Source organism: Sorex araneus, chromosome 6 (assembly GCF_027595985.1).
Source record: "Sorex araneus isolate mSorAra2 chromosome 6, mSorAra2.pri, whole genome shotgun sequence".
Lineage (NCBI taxonomy): Eukaryota > Metazoa > Chordata > Mammalia > Eulipotyphla > Soricidae > Sorex > Sorex araneus.
In genome coordinates this window covers 28,199,729-28,218,873 of record NC_073307.1, presented here as the reverse complement: position 1 = coordinate 28,218,873, position 19,145 = coordinate 28,199,729, and the positions used below count along the sequence as shown (strand labels likewise).

Sequence of the window (19,145 nt, the reverse complement as noted above, 5' to 3'; positions counted from 1 at the left end):
TGCTGAAGAGCTGTCTTCTTCCCAGTCTCCTCCAGCGTTCCAGCTTCCCTCAGGCCGCCAAGTCTGAGCCACCAAGATCTTTTTGCCTTTGTCTATGTTTTTGAGAGTCCATTTGCTTCACTGACATTTTAGTAGCACTTCAGAAGTGGAAGGAGACCAGGGCATGTGAATAACCTAACACGATAATCCCTCCCTCCCTCCCTCCCTCCCTCCCTCCCTCCCTGCCTCCCTTTCTTCCTTCCTCCCTCCTTCCTCCCTCCTTTCTCCTTCCCTCCCTCCCTCTCTCCCTCCCTCCCTCCCTCCCTCCCTCCCTTCCTTCCTTCCTTCCTTCCTTCCTTCCTTCCTTCCTTCCTTCCTTCCTTCCTTCCTTCCTTCCTTCCTTCCTTCCTTCTTTCCTTCCTCCCTTCCTCCCTCCCTCCCTCCCTCCCTTTTTTCCTTTCTCCCTCCCTTTCTTCCTTCCTTCCTCCCTCCCTCCTTCCCCATATCACCATGCAGGGCAAGCCCACACACTATTTCCCTGCCCCATCTACTTTCTACTCTTCCCTGAGCTCTCCTTGACCTCAGTGGGTTGCATCAACCAGGCTCCCCGTCCTCACACTTCCTGTTGGGTTTGACGGATCCAAGACCCCTGCAGGATCGGAGCATGATCAGGGTGGGGGTGGAGCACTTTGTCCCAGGCCAAATCCCTCCTTTGTCAGGTCTCATGTCAGCAGGGCTGTGTTCCTTGTTGTAAGACCACAAGCTCCCCGCCGCTGTCCTGTCCCCCAGCTCTCCCAGGTTTCCAGCCCCTGTTTCCACAGTTGCCAACCCCAGGTTGTCTCATCTTCGCCCACCCCTTCCCTTCATCCTCACCCCTGCAGAGAGGACTTTCGCTCAGCTCTCTGCTTCCTCCCAAGACCCTGCTCAGAGCCCTGGGTGCGAGCTGTGGCAACTCCGTTCTACCCAAGGGCTTTCTCAAGTTCAGTTCCTAATTCTTTTTTTTTTTTTTTTGCTTTTTGTGTCACACCCGGCGATGCACAGGGGTTACTCCTGGCTCTGCACTCAGGAATTACCGTTGGCGGTGCTCAGGGGACCATATGGGATGCTGGGATTCGAACCTGGGTTGGCCGAGTGCAAGGCACTACCTGCTGTGCTATCGCTCCAGCCCCAAGTTCCTAATTCTTAATGCCAGTAAAGACCAGAAAAGGTGGCCCCGCTCACCGCCGAGATGTGATCCCGGGGGCCACACATGTGCGGCCTCACCGCAGCTGCAGAAACATGATTCCAGAGGCCAGCTAAACTACTTTTGATGCCGGCAGGTCCTTGCAGAATGTCTCCAGACTGAGAACTAAGCTGCGGCCCCATGCCTGCCCAGGAGGGGAAAGGTCTCTCTCTCCCTCTCTCTCTCTCTCTCTCTCTCTCTCTCTCTCTCTCTCTCTCTCTCTCTCTCTCTCTCTCTCTCTCTCTCTCTCTCTCTCTCTCTCTCCTTTTCCTTGCCGGACGGTGGGGGCGTGGCGACCGCCATATTATGAGGACCACTAATGAGAGATACAAGCTTGCAATGATCCAATTTCTGGAAGAAATTTTCCTGGACTTCGTTGCTAAAATACAGAAATCCAAAACCGTGCAGCCGCTATCGCGGCCGCGCGACCTCATATCTCTTCACAGCAGGTCTGACTCTAGTGGGGAACTCCTAACAGTAATATTGAGTGTTTTGTTGAAATATTGAATGTAACCAAAGTAAAGAGAAAGTAAAATGAAATTTATCAGTTACCCAGGCAGAGGCGGGTGGAGGGGGGGGGCGGGTGTGTGTGTGAGGGTGGGAGGGATGGGAGGTATACTGTTTTTTGTTTGTTTGTTTGTTTGTTTGTTTGGTGGTGGAATATGGGCACTGGTGAAGGGATGTTTGTTTCAGCATTGTATAACTGAGACTTAAGCCTGAAAGCATTGTAATTTCCCACATGGTGATTCAATAATAATAATAATAATAATAAAAACAGAAAAGGTCCTGGACTCACTAGAGGAGGGAAAATCTTACTTACTGAAGTGCTTTGCACAGGAAACCTGCAAGGGAAGGGAACGAAATATACGGTGATGCTCAGAAGTTAGGGGCCGCCTAGAAGCAGCACATTCGTGGGCCACAGAGCTTGGCTGGCCTTCTAAGATAAAGTGGTCATTTGGGGGACATCCAAGCTGTGTCTGGGTGGGATCCCTCCAGACCTGACATTAAGACGTTCCAGTGGGACTTGCTGGGCCCGTGCGCGTCCCACTCAGGAGCCCCTTGGATGGCCTTGCCCAGGGGAGCGCCACATGCCCCACCGCCCCCTGAATGAGGACAAGCCCCCAAGAGCTGGGGCCTTGCCCCATCCTCACTTATGCCCAAGCGGCCCTGCAGTCTCTGCCGCTTCCCTGCCTGAGGGGTCCCCAGCTGCCCTTGCTCCCCACACCTCATCAGTCTCCCGGGTTTTGTTTGATGTGTACGTGGGGATCGAGAACACTCACTGGCCACCCACTTCCCGACATAGGCCAAGGAGACTCTCCATAAATAATGCTCTGGAAGAAGACAGCAGATGGTGGTGGTGCCTCTTCCACAGACAGGTGAGGGGTGGCCTGCAGCCTGAGGTCACAGACCGAGCCCCCAGGGCTCAGCCCACCCCTGGCTCACCCCAGCTGAGCTCTGGCCCTCAGCCCCCCGGGCTGATGGAAAAGGCCTGCGGGTACCACTGCTCCTTCACTGGAGTGGAGAGTAGCTGCTTAGGGGATGGAGACACTCTTACTCCCCCCAGTTCCCTTGCTCGGGCTTCTTTTACCCCCTAAAGTTTGTTTTGTCCATTTGGGGGGAGGGAAGAGCAGGCTGTTAGCTGAAAGCGCTTGTTTTCTTGCAGCCCCCCCTAGAATGTTGTGGTGTAGACCTGAGCTCATCTTGGCCTGTACACCCCACACCCCAGCTTCTCTCCGCCCTTTCCTGTTCGCGTTGCTCTGTAGGCTTGACCTGAGAGACAGCCAAGCAGTGACATGCTTGAAGCTTGATGGGGTGGCGGGTTGGGGGGGGGGCGCTCCCGGGCTGGGGGAGGCTTCTGAGGCTGCTCTGCATAGCAGAAACTCCCCGGTGCATGCACCCAGGGGTGGGGGACTCCAGGTGGGCAGAGCCCCTTGTGGAAGCAGGTTCTCCTCTCTGGTCCTGACCAGACTGGTGGCAGGGAGGCCGCTGAGGAAAAGGGAGGGTCACTTGGCTGCTTGGGCCTTGTGCCACACAGTCTTGAGCCACACTCCTATATGTTTTTGATATTAAACAAGTTTTATTGGATCACCGTGAGATACAGTTACAAACTTGCATGATTGCGTTTCATTTGAACAATGCTTGAGCACCCGTCCCTCCACCAGTGCACATTTTCCACCACCATTGTTCCCAGTGTCCCACCCGCCACCCCACCCTACCCCACTCCCTGCCTCTGTGGCAGGTACTGTCCTTCCCCTCTCGCTAATTTTGGGCATTGTGATTTGCAATAGAGATACCAAGAGGTCATCGTGTTTGGTCCTTGGTCTACTTTCAGCGCACATCTCCCAACCTGGGCGATCCCTCCAGGCATCATTTACTTAGTGGTCCCCTCTCCGTCCCAACTGCCTTTTCCCCCAGCGCATGGGACCAGCTACCAAACCATGGCATAATCCTCCTGGCCCTTATCTCGACTGTCCTTAGGTGTTAGTCTCATAGTATGCTACTTTATATGATTCTCATAGTATGCGACTTTATATGATTCTTAGTCAGGATGTATCGGCCGGGGAGTTCGGATGCTCTTGGGAACCTGACTTGACTATTTCCCACAAGTGTGGACAACTTGAGTGGGACCTGGCCACCTCCTGGCCAGGTGGCAGCTCTGGGTCCACCTTGTTCCCATTACACACTGTGACAAACTGACATAACCAGATTTCATCAGCCACTGCCAGTCTTTGCAGCCACACGTAGCACTTCGCCCCTGGTCAGGGAGCAAGGACGGACCTCTCCTGACCTGGCCCCACACACCCCACTGCAAGTGCCTTCCCTCAGGCCCCCTGGAAGCCTGCGGGTAGGTCTGCTTCTCCCAAGGAACGAAACCAGTGACCCTCAGAGCTGACTGCATGTCTCCATTATCCAGGATTCTAAAAGGTCCTGAAACAGCAACCTCACTCTCACCCCAGCTTATGACTCAGTTTATTCAGATCTTAAAAAAGAGTAACTGGCCAGGGCTCTGTCTCAAGGGGTTGGAGCACATCCAAGCACATCTGGGTTCTATCTGAGGCACCACATGCCTCCCGACCCCTAGCACCCCAAGTGTAGCCTGGTAGCTCCTAACTGTCAGGCCAGAAATTGCCCACATTGGCCCCCAGAGTTCCGTAGCACCTTTGGGTAGAGCTCCTTTATTTAAAAAAAAAAAAAACCAGGGAGTGTATATGTTGCCTGAGCCCATGTGCTGCTTGCACCCATGTGGCCGAGCATATGTGGCTCCCGAGCACATGTGGTGCCACATCTCCCCTCTTGAGATGTATAATTTCATGCTTTTGTGTCTAATACTGGGATGAGTGTAGGGGCTCTCTCTTCCCTTAGAGAAGCCTGCGTTCTCTCTCTCTCTCTCTCTCTCTCTCTCTCTCTCTCTCTCTCTCTCTCTCTCTCTCTCTCTCTCTCTCTCCCTCTCTCTCCCTCTCCACACCTTCAGAAACCCTCCAAATAAAATCTTTTTTACTTAAAAAAAAAAATTCCAGGGGGCTGGAGTGGTAATACTGGAGTGGGGAGAGCATTTGTCTTGCACACAGCTGACCCGGGTTTGATCCCCAGCATCTCATATGGTTCCCCAAGCACCACCAGGAGTGATTCCTGAGTGCAGAGCCAGGAGTAACCCCTAAAAATTGCCATATGTGTCCCGCAAACAAAAACAAAATCCAGAGTCTGGAGAGATAGTACAGCAGAGAGGGTACTTATCTTGCACACAGCCAACCCCGATTCTATCCCTGGCATCCCATATGGTTCTTCGAGCACTGCCGGGAATGACTCCTGAGTGCAGAGCCAAGAGCACCAATGGGTGAACCCCAAAACAAAACAACAAAATTCCAAAAACTGTTTATAGAAGGATATCATATATGCAACCAAAGAAACAGAAAGTCATATATGAAGCCCAGTGACTTTTCAGAAAGTGAACTTACCTCATTAGCAGCATCCAGATGTCAAAACAGAATGTCACCAGCAGCCCTGTGCCCCGAAAGGCAATCCTCCACCTGTCTTCTTAGGGTCTAGGCTAGTTTTACCTGTTTGTGAATTTTTTCATGAATCATGTGGGATGTGTTCTCTCCTGTCTGGTTTCTTTTGGTTGATGTAGTTCACTTGTTCTCTTTGCTCTAAGCATCATTTCTTAAATGGGGCCATATGGCTCTTTGTGGATTCTCAGAATCTTCTGAGGGGGCCACAGGTGAAAATTGTAGCATTGCAGGGGCTAGGGGGACTAGTATGAGGCTAGTGGACTAATCAGTAGTTCTTGTGGGACCACAGGAAGGTAATAAGGTCAGAAGGGGGTCAGTATCAGGATAAGGTCACACTGCTCTAGAGAATTCCACAAAATGAGCGTACTATTAGTTCTGTGGTTAATTGGTAGCTGGGCCTATGGGTTGTTGAGTGCAAATGGGGTTACTATGGTCCTTACTGCTGTGGGATCATGCACTTGGTGGTGTCTTTCAGAGAACACGTATATGAATTTCTCTTGGGTGTAGACTTAGAATTGATATTATGCTGCAGGCATGGACATGAGCATGTATAGAGTTAGTATCTTATGCCAAATAATTATTTTTATTTATTTATTTATTTATTTTTGCTTTTTGGGTCACACACAGCGATGCTCAGGGGTCACTCCTGGCTCTGCACTCAGGAATTACCCCTGGCCGTGCTCAGGGGACCTTATGGGATGCTGGGAATCGAACCCGGGGCGGCCGCGTGCAAGGCAAACGCCCTACCTGCTGTGCTATCACTCCAGCCCCTTATGCCAAACAATTTGACCATAAGAGAGGTCTGGTTGCTTCACATTTTGCCAGAAATTGATTTTTTTTTTGTTTATTTATTGTTTTATTTGGTTTTGGGTCACCTGATGATGCTTAGGGGTTACTTTTGGCTCTGCATTCAGGAATTACGCCTGGCAGCTCAGGGACCATGTGGGACGTCAGGGATCGAACCTGGATCTGCCGTATTCAGGGCAAGTGTCCTGCCCGCTGTACTATCTCTCCGGTCCAGCAATTGGTATTTTCTAACGTTTTCATGTTAGTAGGTGTATATTGGTATCACCGTGTGGTTTTAATTTGCATTTTCCTGATGACTAATGCAGTCGAGCACCTTTTCATGTGTTTGTTAGCTGTTCAGGGCCCCTCTTTGGACAGGAGTGTTTTTAAGAAGCTTCTTCGGTGGCTCAAATGTGCAGCCAAGGTTGAAAACCGCTGAAGGAAACCACAAGTCAGTATCTGCTGCTCTGCTTCTAGATTTCCTGCCCTTGTACTTAGAGCGTTCTGGATCTGAAGGGACTTCACGATCACCCCCTCCACCCGCTTCCCAACACATACACACACCAGCATGAGTTTGTCAGGAAGAAACTAGACATTGTCATTCCTATTAGGCAGTTGAGAACCTTTGCGAATGGGGCCTGGACTTCAGAGGGGTCCAGGGAGGGCCTTGGTGTCCGCAACTGCCACAGACATTTCCTGACCACAAAAATGGCCCCTTGCTGGTTCCCCCCCCCTCCATACACACACACACATCCCCACCCCCGGGGCCCCAGGCAGTCACGTGGAGGAAGTGGAGAGGCCTCGTGCCAGGTACTTCCCAGTTCCAAGGCCTGCAGGAATGGGACCCGGCTGGTGGGGGGTTGTGGTCAGGCGCGGAGTGAAGGCGCGTGTGCAGGGTGCTGGGTGGGGCTGAGCAAGGTCGCTCTCTGTGGCCTGGCTCGGGGTGAAAGAGCAACCGTGGGGTTCTCCCTGCAGGAGAGAAAGCCCGGCCAGCTCCTGTCTTTTGTGGCTTTGTCTGTGGAACCTGGTTGTTGTTCGCCAGCAAAACTCTCCTCTTTCTCCTGCTTGAGATTTTTTTATGTCGAGGGGGTGGGGGGAGGACTCTGTCAGGGCCGCCCTTCTTTGGCCCTTCACTCATCAGAGCTCTGGCAACAGTGTGAGAGAACATGATGTGGTTCTTGACCACACACTGGCCAGGTCATGCCCCACTCACTCTCCCAGCTCCACTGGCAGCGGTATCCTGGGCCCTGCTGGGCACTCGATTGAGCTCCCCCAAGGTCAGCAAAGTGGCACTTAGTAGCCCAGGGGCAACAAACGGCCTCCCGCATGGGAAGCAAGACGCAGTGCAGACACAGTTCACGTGTCCTTCCCGAGGGATGGGAGCCTGGGTGGACTCTCTGTGGACACAGGGGCTGCCTGTCCAGTGGGCAAGGCTCCCTCTGCAGTGAGTCTGTGGATGGAGGTCGGGGAGGTGCGGGGTGCAGCCCAAATGCTGGTGCCTGGTGGGGTGGTCCACAGGCCCGCTGAACCCCTGGATAGAGTTCACGATGTGCTGAGAGCTCAGTGGGAAGAAGCACCTTGTCAGAGCCTGTCCGTGCTCTTGGGGAAGGGCAGGGTCCACCCTGTGTTGACTGATGACCTGCTAGCTTCCTGGTGGGAGCTGAAGGGCAGAGGCATGTGGGCCAGGTGGACCATTTGGAGGCTGGTGGGCACAGTGCCAACTCTGGGCTCTCAGTGGTACCATGCCCAGTGGATTCAGGCCCATCTTGGAAGCTGCTCAGAGAGTACAGCGTATCTTTTGTTTTGTTTTATTTTTATTTGGGGGCCACAGCTGGTGATGCTCAGGGGCTCCTTTTGGCTCTGCCCAACAGACCATACTGGGATGCCGGGGATCCAGCCCGGATCAGCCACGTACAAGGCAAAAGCGCCCTACCTGCCGTTCTACCTCTCCGGCTCCGCTCACAGCATTTCATTCCTGCTAGTCCAAAAGGAAATGTTTTGGGGATCCACTTGATTGTCCCGAAGATGGCCAGAATCAGCCAGCCACAGAACTGTCTGAGGCCTATAAGAAGGACAGGGGCTGGAGTGATAGCACAGCAGGTAGGGCGTTTACCTTGCACGCGGCTGACCCGGGTTCGAATCCCAGCATCCCATATGGTCCCCTGAGCACCGCCAGGGGTATTCCTGAGTGCATGAGCCAGGAATGACCCCTGTGCATTGCCGGGTGTGACCCAAAAAGCAAAAAAAAAAAAAAAAAGAAGGACAATAATCCTTGCCAACAGTTGACTTTCATGTCCTTTGTTCTGTTGACCACCTCAGTCTCCTGAAAAGACTCCTTCCGCTGCTCCTACCACCCCAGCCTGCCTTTCCCTTCTTCAGCTCCCCCTTCCCAGCCCTCTTGCTCTTTTGTTCTCTCCTCCTTCTTAGTTTCCGGCTTCCACATAGCTATGGCATGGGTCTCACCCCTACCCCACACTGTCACCCCTGCAACACTGCCCACACCCACTTCCACTTCCGTGTGGGGCCTGGCCAGGCCGCCAGCTCTCCTGGCTGAGATTCTGGAAGGAGACGGTGCCTCTCTCCTCCCCTCGTTCCTTCAGCTGGTACCTACTGCACGCCTGCAGGTACAGGTGGGGTTCTGCAGTGAACAGGACCACTTTTGCCCCGCATGTTGCTGAGTTGGGAAAACAGACTTAAGACCCCCCCGACAGATGGCCCCGTGCCAGTGATGGTGCCCGGGCCAGGTCCTTCCTCTACACATGCCCTGCTTTCAGCCTCGGCTGGTCTTTGCAGGCTGAGCTCACATGCTGCCACTTCTGTACTGCATTCCCCTCACTGCCCCCGCCAACCATAGAATCCCCCCACAGGGCTTCTGATCCCCCACAGAGGCTGACTTACCAGCACAAACACCAGGCAGGCTCAGTTTCCAAGTGAGACAGAGATGAATGAAGTCCCAGCCCAGGGTGGGAAGCTCTCCAGAGGCTGAAAATACTTTACTGTTTCTTTTTAATTTTTAAAAAAATAGCCTTTTTATTTATCTTACTCCTGACGAAAGTAATTTCGGTTAGGTCAAAAGGTGAGGCCAGGGAGATAATACAGGGATAAGGCACTTGCCTTGTACTACACATCCTAAAATTGATCCTGGCATCTTGCATTGTCCCTTGAGCCCCACCAGAAGGGATTCTGAGTGCAGAGCTAGGGATAAGCCCTGGGCACAGTTGGGTGAGGTGGGGTGGGGAAGGGGGTCTGGCTAGGAATGAGCCCACAAGGGAATTAGAGAAAAGTTCATGATATGGAAAATTAAAAGGCAAAGGAATTGATTCCAATAGAATTAGATTTTTTTACCTAAATTTAATTTAATTTATTTATTTATTATGCTTTACAGAAATATTTTTATTCTATGTAAGGGGGAGTCAGCGCACTGTTGTAGCCAGCTCAGTTCAAGTCCTTGGAATGGATACTGTGCATCTCTTCCCAACTCCACGTTCAGCACCCTCGTCTTGATAACTTAAAATCAGCCCAAGTGAGAACATCATGGAAATTGTCTAGTGCTACAGATTACAGCTTTCTTTTCTTTCCTGTTCTTTTCTCTTCTTTCCTTTCCTTTTATTTATTTATTTTATAATGTTTTCTTTAACTTTTGGCTAATAAATAATTAGATTTTTTTTAAGTAAGCAGTTTGGATTAGGGAACTGCAAACCAAAGCCACAATGTGAGATATCACTTCACACCCTTTAGGGTGACTACTGCAGATTTAAAAAAGAAGAAAACAAAATGGGTTGTTGAACTGAAAGCAGGCATTCAACAATGTCCATATCAGCATTGTTTACAGTGACAAAAGAATGCAAAATGTCCACGAGCTGTCAGTGGGTGAACCGAATGGGGTCTCTGCTTACCATAGCATAGAAGTCAACCCTAAAAAGAGTGAAATTCCGATACAGGCCACAGCATAGACAGACCTTACAAACATTATTCTGAGGGATGAAGTATACCAGGCACAAAAGGGCAAACATGTGTGTGTTTCCTTGTAAAAAGGGGCTCATGTGGGGCTGGAATGAAAGCATAGTGGGTAGGGCGTTTGCCTTGCACGAGGCCAACCCAGGTTCGATTCCCAGCACCCCATATGGTCCCCTGAGCACTGCTAGGAGTAATTCCTGAGTGCAGAGCTAGGAGTAACCCCTGTGCATTGCCAGGTGTGACCCAAAAAGCAAAAAAGCAAAACAAAACAAAACCAAAAAAAGGAACTCAGGCTAGACAAATGCATAGAGACAGAAGGTAGAATGGGAGCCACAGAGATAGTACAGTGGGTAGGGCATTTGCCTTGCATGCTGTCAACTCAAGTATAATCCCCAGCATCCCATATGGTCCCCCGAGCACCGCCAGAAGTAATACCTGAGTGTAGAGCTGGGAGAAACCCCTGAGCATTGCAGGGTGTGACCAAAAAAAGTAAAACAAAAGAAGGTAGAATGGTAGGTGCTAGCAACTGGCAGTTACAGGGATGGAGAGTTAGTTTCATGAGTTCAGGGTTCATGAGGCAATGGTCAAGTTCTGGCAAAAGATGGGAGGGAGAGAGGGAGGGAGGGAGGGAGGGAGGGAGGGGGGAGGGAGGGAGGGAGGGAGGGAGGGAGGGAACCCAGCATGTAACACTGTGGCTGTGCTTCGTGCCCCTGAATGACACCCTTCAAAATGGTTAGGGGCTGGGAGTCTGCCAAGCTAGTATCAGGTTTGGCTGAGCTAGGTTTCAGCCTGGGTTATCCCATGTACTGCTTGGAAAATCCTCTCTCTCACCCCCCCCCCCACAAAAAAAATCTTAATATGATCAATTTTATGTTATGTATATTTTACTACAATACAAAAGGTAACTTGAGTATGGTATAGAAATTTTAGAGGGGCCGGAGCGATACTACAGCTGGGAGGGCGTTTGCCTTGCACGCAGCCGACCCGGGTTCAATCCCTGGCATCCCATGTGGTCCCCCAAGCACCGGCAGGAGTAATTTCTGAGCACAGAGCCAGGAGTAACCCCTGAGCATCGCTGCATCTGACCCAGAAAGCAAAAAAATTAAAATAAAAAGGAAATTTTAGAAACTTGATCAGTATCCGGTTATGGCAGGGCGGTGGGGGTGGGGTGCATGGAATCCAAACCATTCAGAATCCTACCAGCTAGATCCAGGACTGTCAACGTTTCAGTGTGTGTGTTTTTGTTTATTCTCTTGCCTAAAGGGGGAGGGGCAGTGGAGTGTACTATAGTGGGCAGTGCGCGTGCGTTGCACACGGCTGACCTGCTTCAGTCCCCGGCATCCTGCCATAAGGTCCCCGATGCCCCATCAGGAGTGATTCCTCAGTGAGGAGCCAGGAGTGAATTCCTGAGCACCACCAGGTGTGGCCCAAAAACAGAAAAAAAGGGGAGGGAGCTGTGTGTGTGTGTGTGTGTGTGTGTGTGAGAGAGAGAGAGAGAGAGAGAGAGAGAGAGAGAGAGAGAGAGAGAGAGAGAGAGAGAGAGCACTGTAGCTGTATCCCTGCAAATAGTGAGAGAGCAGCAGTAAGGGCTTCTGCCTCCTCAGGTGCCGTGCGCCTCACATGTGACCATGGGAGCATGCGGACGTGGGATGCCCCAGTCTCTCCTGCTGAGGTTACCGACAACCAAACCCCCCAGTGTACTGGTTCAGCCTGTCCATGATTCAAATCCCGGTGCCCACCCGTGGTGACCCTGCTTCTGTGACCTGGCGCTGAGCCTCCCATTTCCCCGGTGGATTCTTGCTTCTAGCTCTTGACGCTTGTGGCCTATCAGTGACCTCATGCACTGGTCTGCAGAATTGCCTCCTCCACTTGCAGAGCTTGTGGAGGAGTGAGGGGCCTGTGGCCTCCAAGTCCTGCCGGGCCCTGGGGAGGAGTCAGCTTCCTGTCTTCCTCCCAGCAGAAGCAGCTTCCTCCTCCTCCTCCTCCTCTACCAGCTCCTCCTCTTCCTCTCCTTCCTCCTCATTCTCCTCCATCTCCTCCATCACAGGCTCCTCTGTGCCCTCCTCAGTCAGTCGCAGGAAAGACACAGAACTGGGACTTCCCCCACCCTGGGCTGTGTGGGTCCTGCAGCCTGTCCTGCCTCCACTGCCGTCAGGCCGGCCAGGCCTCAGAGCTTGTGGAGGTCGTACACTGGGTGGGTACCCCACACCTCTTACACCCCCTGAACCTAACTACACCCTCATTCCCAGCTCTGCCACCAGGCCTAGGAGTCAGGGCATAGGCAGCTTCATTGGGCAGGAACAGGTGAGGCGAGAGACTATGGCCTCGCTGAATTCAGGTGACTGAAGTTCCTGTCTCAGACCCCTGCGTCTAGGTGCCGCTGCTGTTGACCTCCACCTCCGGTCACAAACATGAGCCCCTTCATGCATGCCTCCAGGCCTCTTCAGGAAGGTTTCTCAAAAGCCTTGAGAGCCCAGTACTGAAAAGATTATCTTTTTAGTGCCATTTTGATTAATGATTGTTCAAAACCTGATAGTAGAAACACCAGAGCACCAATTTGCCCTGGAGATTAGGAGAGGTTTACATCTACTGAGCTCGGGGCCTGCCCACCTGCTCCCTCCAAGGTCAAAGCCAGCCAGGCTGGCATGCCCGCGAGGCCCCCCCACAACCCCACCCATGCACACTTGCAGCGGGCATGAGGATATAAACATGCTTAAATCCTCTTTGGAATTAGACAGGCCATAAATTACAAATAAATGGAGCAAGGGACCGAGAAAAAGACCCAAGGGTTTTAATAGGATTTTTTCTTTTTGGTTTCTATTCCTGCCTTAACGCCTATTACAAATTAGCTTCTGAAAGGGAAATTGGGAGTGTGGGGGACATGGGGGCGTGAAGACAGTTTGGGCTTCTGCAGACCTCTGTCCCCTGCAAACAACATTAGCAGCCGAAAAGTGCCCAGCACCAGGCAAGGCTGGTGGAGGCCGTGCGCCCCAAGGCTCCGCAGGCTTCGTCAGAATTTCTGGTATGGGGGTAGGTTCGGCCGTTGCCCTCCCCTGGGTGCTGACTGCTGGGTGCTGACTGCCGCACTCGGGCCTGGCCGTGAAGTGCCCCTGTGGCCGCAGGGTGCGGGGAGTGGAGTGTTGGCAAGGCTTCATCTGTACTGAAACTGGAAAATGAAACTGGAAATCACAGCCTCGAGACCTCAAGGCCCCGGGAGAGTCCCTGAGGGAGAACAAAGCGGAGTAGCGGGGCACAGGGCTCCATGGGGACAGGAGGGGGTCCCAGAGCAGCCTGGCTGCGGGCACTGAAGCAGAGGCGGCGGGGGACGGGGAGGTTGGGGGGGGGGGTGGAACGAGCTTCCTCTGGAGCTTGCTGTTCGTACTGGGAGCAGTTCCTCTCTAAGGAAAAACTGTTTTCATACTTTGTGTTGAAATTTTTTTTTTTAATTTTATTATTCACTGTCACTGTCATCCCATTGCTCATCGATTAGCTCGAGCAGGCACCAGTAACGTCTCCATTCTGAGACTTCTTATTACTGTTTTTGGCATATCAAATACACCACGGGTAGCTTGCCAGGCTCTGCTGTGCGGGCAAGATACTCTTGGTAGCTTGCCGGACTCTCCGAGAGGAGGGGAGGAATCGAACCCGGGTGGGCTGCATTATTATTATTTTTTTAAACATTTTTTTAACTTAAAAAAACACTTTTCAGAGGTACTTTAGGAAGGATTCTGGCTTGCTGTTCATCTGAGAAGGTTTCTCAGAATTAGACATTTCATAGCACCAGCTTCTGGCCCCGCCTGCTGCCTTCACTGCCTTATCTGCTGGCTCCCCGCCCCTCACCCCCAGTGCCCACCACACACACCATTCTGGACTTTGCCAGGGCTGCTGGAGGAGATTCAGCAGAGGTTCGAAGTTCAGAAGCTGAGTTCCCACCCCCTTCTCTTAGGTCTTTCTCCCGTGTACACACCAGCACACACAGGCACAACTGCTGAAGCAGCTGCCGGCAGAGACAACAATTTTGATCTTCACTGATGGGCAAAACCCCCGCAGAGTTTGGGGGCGACCTGCTGCTGAGCCCAGCAGAGCTGTTTTGTGGATGCAGATTTCCTGAAGGTTCCGTGGAGCTGGGGAAGGAAAGGCTGAGAACCATGCACCCTGCGCCCACCCACCGCCTCACTTGAAATGTCTGTCTCTTCCTGGGGAACCCTGTCTCAGCTCCTCAGCCCACACACTCCCTCGCAGACCCCGTGTGATGTTCGTCCCAGGCCCCTCTCCCTTCCCAGAACGACTATGGGAGGCAGGAGGCAGTACTGCCCAAGGTGGCCTCAGACTCCCAATTACTGCCTGTCACGAGGCTGGGGCGCACACACCAGGTCTGGACTGAGTGGAGGACGCTGAGGGCCTGTGGAAAGATCAGCACTTCAGCCAGGAAACTGGGCTTTGCTTGGGGTACTCCAACCTCATGAGCACTTTTAGTCAAGGATGCAGTGGACAAATGCCCCTGTTTGCTGTCTACACACCCTGTACCCCAGCTGTGCAAAGTTCTGACTCTCCCTGAATGTTCTGACATAGCAGGTCTGTGTGTGTGTGTGTGTGTGCGCGCGTGCAAGAGAGAGAGAGAGAGAGAGAGAGAGAGAGAGAGAGAGAGAGAGATCATGATGGTATGATGGTACCATCCTCTTATGTCTGGATTGTGGGCATAGCAGGGGTGTGTGTGTGTGTGTGTGTGTTTGTGTGTGTGTGTGTGTGTGTGTGTGTGAGTGAGAGAGAGAGAGAGAGAGAGAGAGAGAGATTGAGATTGATAGTACCATCCTCTAGTGTCTGGATTATGGGCATAGCAGGTGTGTGTGTGTGTGTGTGTGTGTGTGTGTGTGTGAGTGAGTGAGAGAGAGAGAGAGAGAGAGAGAGAGAGATCATGATGGTACCATCCTCTTATGTCTGGATTGTGGACATAGCAGGGGTGTGTGTGTATAGTGTGTTTGTGTGTGTGTGTGTGTGTGTGTGTGTGTGTGAGAGAGAGAGAGAGAGAGAGAGAGAGAGAGAGAGAGAGATATTGATAGTACCATCCTCTAGTGTCTGGATTAGCAGGGGTGTGTGTGTGTGTGTGTGACATCTCAGTGGCACCATCCTCTGTCACTCCGGCTCTTCCTCTTTCCCACGCAGATGGGCTCACATAGCCTCTTCCAAACAGGCAGGGACACTGGAAGACCCTAGATAAGAAAAGCTTTGAGAATTAGGTGAGAGTTAGGGGTGTAGGACAGTGATGTGCCAAGGTGGTTCTGTGGTAGACAGGAGAAGCAGCCCTGATCTGCGACCCATGTCTCCCATTGGTTTCTGTCTTTTTTCCTCATCTGAGAGGCATTGTAGGTACCAGGGTAAGAGAGCAGACTGGCAGTGCCCTTCTCTGTCCTTCATGGGGCAGAGAACTGAACTGCTCTTTGCCTCCTCTTCCTCTTCTGCAAAGTTGGGACAATGCCCGGGCCTCTGAGTTAGCTGGTGTTCTTGACAGGGCCTGAGGCCTCCCTCACCCTCAGCCAGGACTGAGAAGTCTTTGTGAGGTGCCAGCGAGGTGGCAAAGGTGACATGGGGACGTGGGGAGAGGTTTCTTTTGGAAATCCTGAGAGTGCCGCTTCCCTCCCACCTTAGTCTGGGGCTGGGCGGCCGCTCCACTAACTTAATGCTAAACTGGAAGATGCACCAGAGGGAGGTAGAAAACTGAAACCACAAACGTTTGCGCGTCAGGCCGGCCTGAGGCAGGGTGGCCCCGGCAGATGGCGAGGCCCGGACGAGCCCACTTCCTCTGTGTGTGCCAGGACCGGCTTCATAGCACCACTTCCTTGGCCGCCGGAAGCAGGGCTTGGGACAGGCCGCAGGGGCTGTGTGGGGAGGTCTGGGCAAGGGTCTGCAGCGGCAAGGCGGGGTAGGTCCTTCCCCAGGTCCTCGTCTGCTCCCAGGGCCCGCTCTGCAGCAGCCTCTGCCCTCCCACCGCACCGGCCTGCCCCGGACGGGTTTGTACCCCACTCCCTACCCTACTGCTCTTCTCTCTTGAGGTTGCACGCGATTGCACAAAAGGCGTCCAGCTCGCGAGAGGCAGGCTGGAGAGGAGCGCCGAATATTTTCTCAAAGGAAATGAAGTTGTGGTTTTGAGACGTTCATTTCACATCCGTGGTTGGCGTTTCCCAGGGTTCTCAGAGGTGAATGCTGGGTCAGCCCAGTGTCGCCAAATAAGGTTGACTAGTGACCTTAGCAACAGCCTTCGCTGCCCATTGGCTTCCCCTGCCGCTGCCTGCCAATGTGCGTGCCCCGCTGCCAAACCAGAGACGGGCTAAGGCCTTCAGCGGCTCCCCGGTCGGAAACTGCTGCCCTTTGAAGCCACCTTGATGCGGTAGAGAGCTCTGGGCTAGAGCCCGGGCTGGAGGGAGGGGGCCAGTTGCCCGGTGGCCGCGCTTGAGAGTCCACCTGGCCAGCCCTCTACTGACTGTGCCTCAGCCTGGTGGCCTGCACCCAGCAGGCCAGGACAAGCTGCCCGCAGGTCCTGCCTTTCAGGCTGAGCAGCCCATCGTCCCGGTGTCTTTCCTTCTCAGTGCCCGGCGCTCCTTCTCCATGTTATCTCTCGGCTCTCAGCAGTCCCGGGAGCCAGTGAGCCCCGTTTCACAGATAAGGGAATGTGGCCAAAGGAAGTCAGGTCGCTAGTCCAAGACAGCACTGCCAGTGAGTGGGGAGCCCCCGCCTCCCACCCCTATCTGACCCCAATTCAAACAGACCCCCACCTCGTGCTGTTTATTGCCACTCAGGGTCTTTGCCTTTGTGACTTTGGTGTTTTTTGTTGTTGTTGTCATTTTTAAAAATTTTATAAAATAGGGGCTGGAGCGATAACACAGCAGGTAGGGCGTTTGCCTTGCACGCGGCTGACCCCAGTTCAATTCCCAGCATCCCATATGGTCCCCTGAGCACCACCAGGAGTAATTCCTGAGTGCAGAGCCAGGAATAACCCCTGTGCATAGCCAAGTGTGACCCAAAAAGAAAAATATTATAAAATAGTATAAACAATATTTGATTACACTTAATATTCGAACACCAATCCCACCACCATTATACCTTTTCATCACCATATTTCAGATGTTTCTCTCCTGAACCCCAACCCCTGCCCCAAAGCAGAACCGAAATAATTTATTTTGTATTGTTTGTTATGAAAAACCGCTGAAAATGCTACAAAACAGTTCCCTTAGAGGAAAGAGTGTGAAGATTGTTGTATTTCACCCAGCGGCCATTAAGCCCTTCTATAAGAGATCACTAACATGTTGTTAAAGGTTGTGGCCTCCGTGTCTTTGTCCGTGACCTGGGGCTGACCCACCTTCCTCATGGACTCGGTGTGGACTATGTGGGATGGCTTGCATGGGGGACCGGTGCAAAACTATGACGCGTTTTGTTGCCCGCCTCGCCTCACTGCTGGCGGCTTTGGCACCTGCTTAACACACCCTGAAGGCAGTTTGCACGTTCCTCTCCCACAGAGGATGCTGCTGAAACGTTGAGGTTTGTGGACCAGACTTCTCAGTGGCCCTCGTACTTGGTTTCCACTTCCTCATTCTCAACTCAAACTGCATCACTGAGGTCTCAAGACCAGAGGGGAGCCTGATGCTGATGCCCCCCCCAGCCCTGCCTTTGAGTGCTAGAGGGTGAGGGAGGGTGGGGGAGGGACAGGCAGCCAGGCCCTTGGGGACAAGCTGAGGGCAGAAGGTGGCCCGGTCAGACTGCAAGGGCAGGGGCCGAAGAGAAAGCACTGTGAAGGCACTTCCCTCACCAAGCTTCAATAGCCTCAACCTCCAAGAGTGAACCATGAACATAGCCAGGGTGATCAGAATCTCTCTCTCTACACACACACACACATTAATAACAAAACTGCAGGGTCAAGCAGGCCTCATTTTTCTCTACCCAGTAAAGGGTAGGGTGTCTCAGCACCATTTACTTGAGAAGCTTTTCCGGAGTCAAACAGCACATGTGAGGGCAATGATGAAAATGTGCATTCCCTGTCACCCAGCAGCTGCCCATGAGAGGCACCCCTCCCCTAACCAAACTTTCCCGTGTGCACCAGAGCCTCTTCACAGCACTGGAACGGGCCCAGGCACCCCAGCACGAGAGAAAACAGCTAAGTCCTCAATGCTCCTGTGACGATGCAGGCGACACAGTGACTTTCCATCGCTGCAGCCTTGGGTGTGCACGTTGCTCCTGACTGGACCAGAAGATAGGATCGTGCCCTAAAGAAGCGCTGGGCATGATTCCATGCACAGAACAGCTCACAACTGGCAAAACGGACTGCATTGTTGGAGATGCGCTGCAGAGGTAAAACTGAAAAGGCACAGAAATTGTCGTCTGATGGGGCCAGAGTGATAGTACAGTAGTAGGTGCTTGTCTTACACACATGGCCAACCTGGGTTCAATCCCTGGCATCCCATACGGTCTCCCGAGCACCACCAGGAGCAATTCCTGAGTGCAAAGCCAGGAGCAGCCCCTTAGCATCACCAGGTGTGACCCCCAAACAAACAACCAAACAAAAATGTCATCAGAAAAGTGAGTTTAGTGGGGACATGGGGGAAGGTGGGGACTGGGACCAAGGGCCCCGACCATTTGGTTTTGTTTTATCTCTTGATCTGGAAGTAGTTGTACAAATATTTGCTTTATCTGTTGTATTTGCTAAACTGAACATATGTTTGGTGTATTTTCTGCATGATCATAATTATTGTTTTTGCAATAAAAAAGAAAAGTATTTATGTCTGTGTGTGTTGATTCCAGCACAGTCGTCTCCCTGCCAGCTCCACTGCCCTGGGATCATTTGGAAGAGCCCAGGGGTGCCCCACGGTGTCAGGCCCAGAAGTGTGACAGTTTCCTGGGCCTTGGAGGGAATGGAAGATCCAGTCCAGACTGACGTTTAAGACTATGGGACATCCTTTGACATGTGACTCTGGGGAAGATTCGCTTGTGGCCCTGGAAATGGGAGCCAGGAGAAACCGCAGTCTGCCCAGGTTTCATCGGAACTGAAAGGGCAAAGGAGTGTGCCAGTGACCATGCCCAGGAGCCAGCCCTGCGCAAACCCCATATTATCTGCCTGGTGGTTTCAGAATACAAGGACCAGAGAGAGGACAGGATTAAGGCCAAAAAGCCAAACAAATAAACACATTATTCCTCTCTCCCAG

General features: G+C 52.5%; 1 long non-coding RNA gene across 1 annotated transcript in view; it reads left to right on the top strand.

Annotated features, from left to right (window-relative positions):
- The window catches only part of LOC129405567 (uncharacterized), a 69,700-nt gene extending 50,978 nt beyond the window's left edge, over nucleotides 1-18,722 (top strand). The window contains exon 4 of the long non-coding RNA XR_008630656.1: nucleotides 18,047-18,722. This is a non-coding gene — a long non-coding RNA (uncharacterized LOC129405567). The remainder of the gene's footprint in view (nucleotides 1-18,046) is intronic.
- The last annotated feature ends 423 nt before the right edge of the window (nucleotides 18,723-19,145 follow it).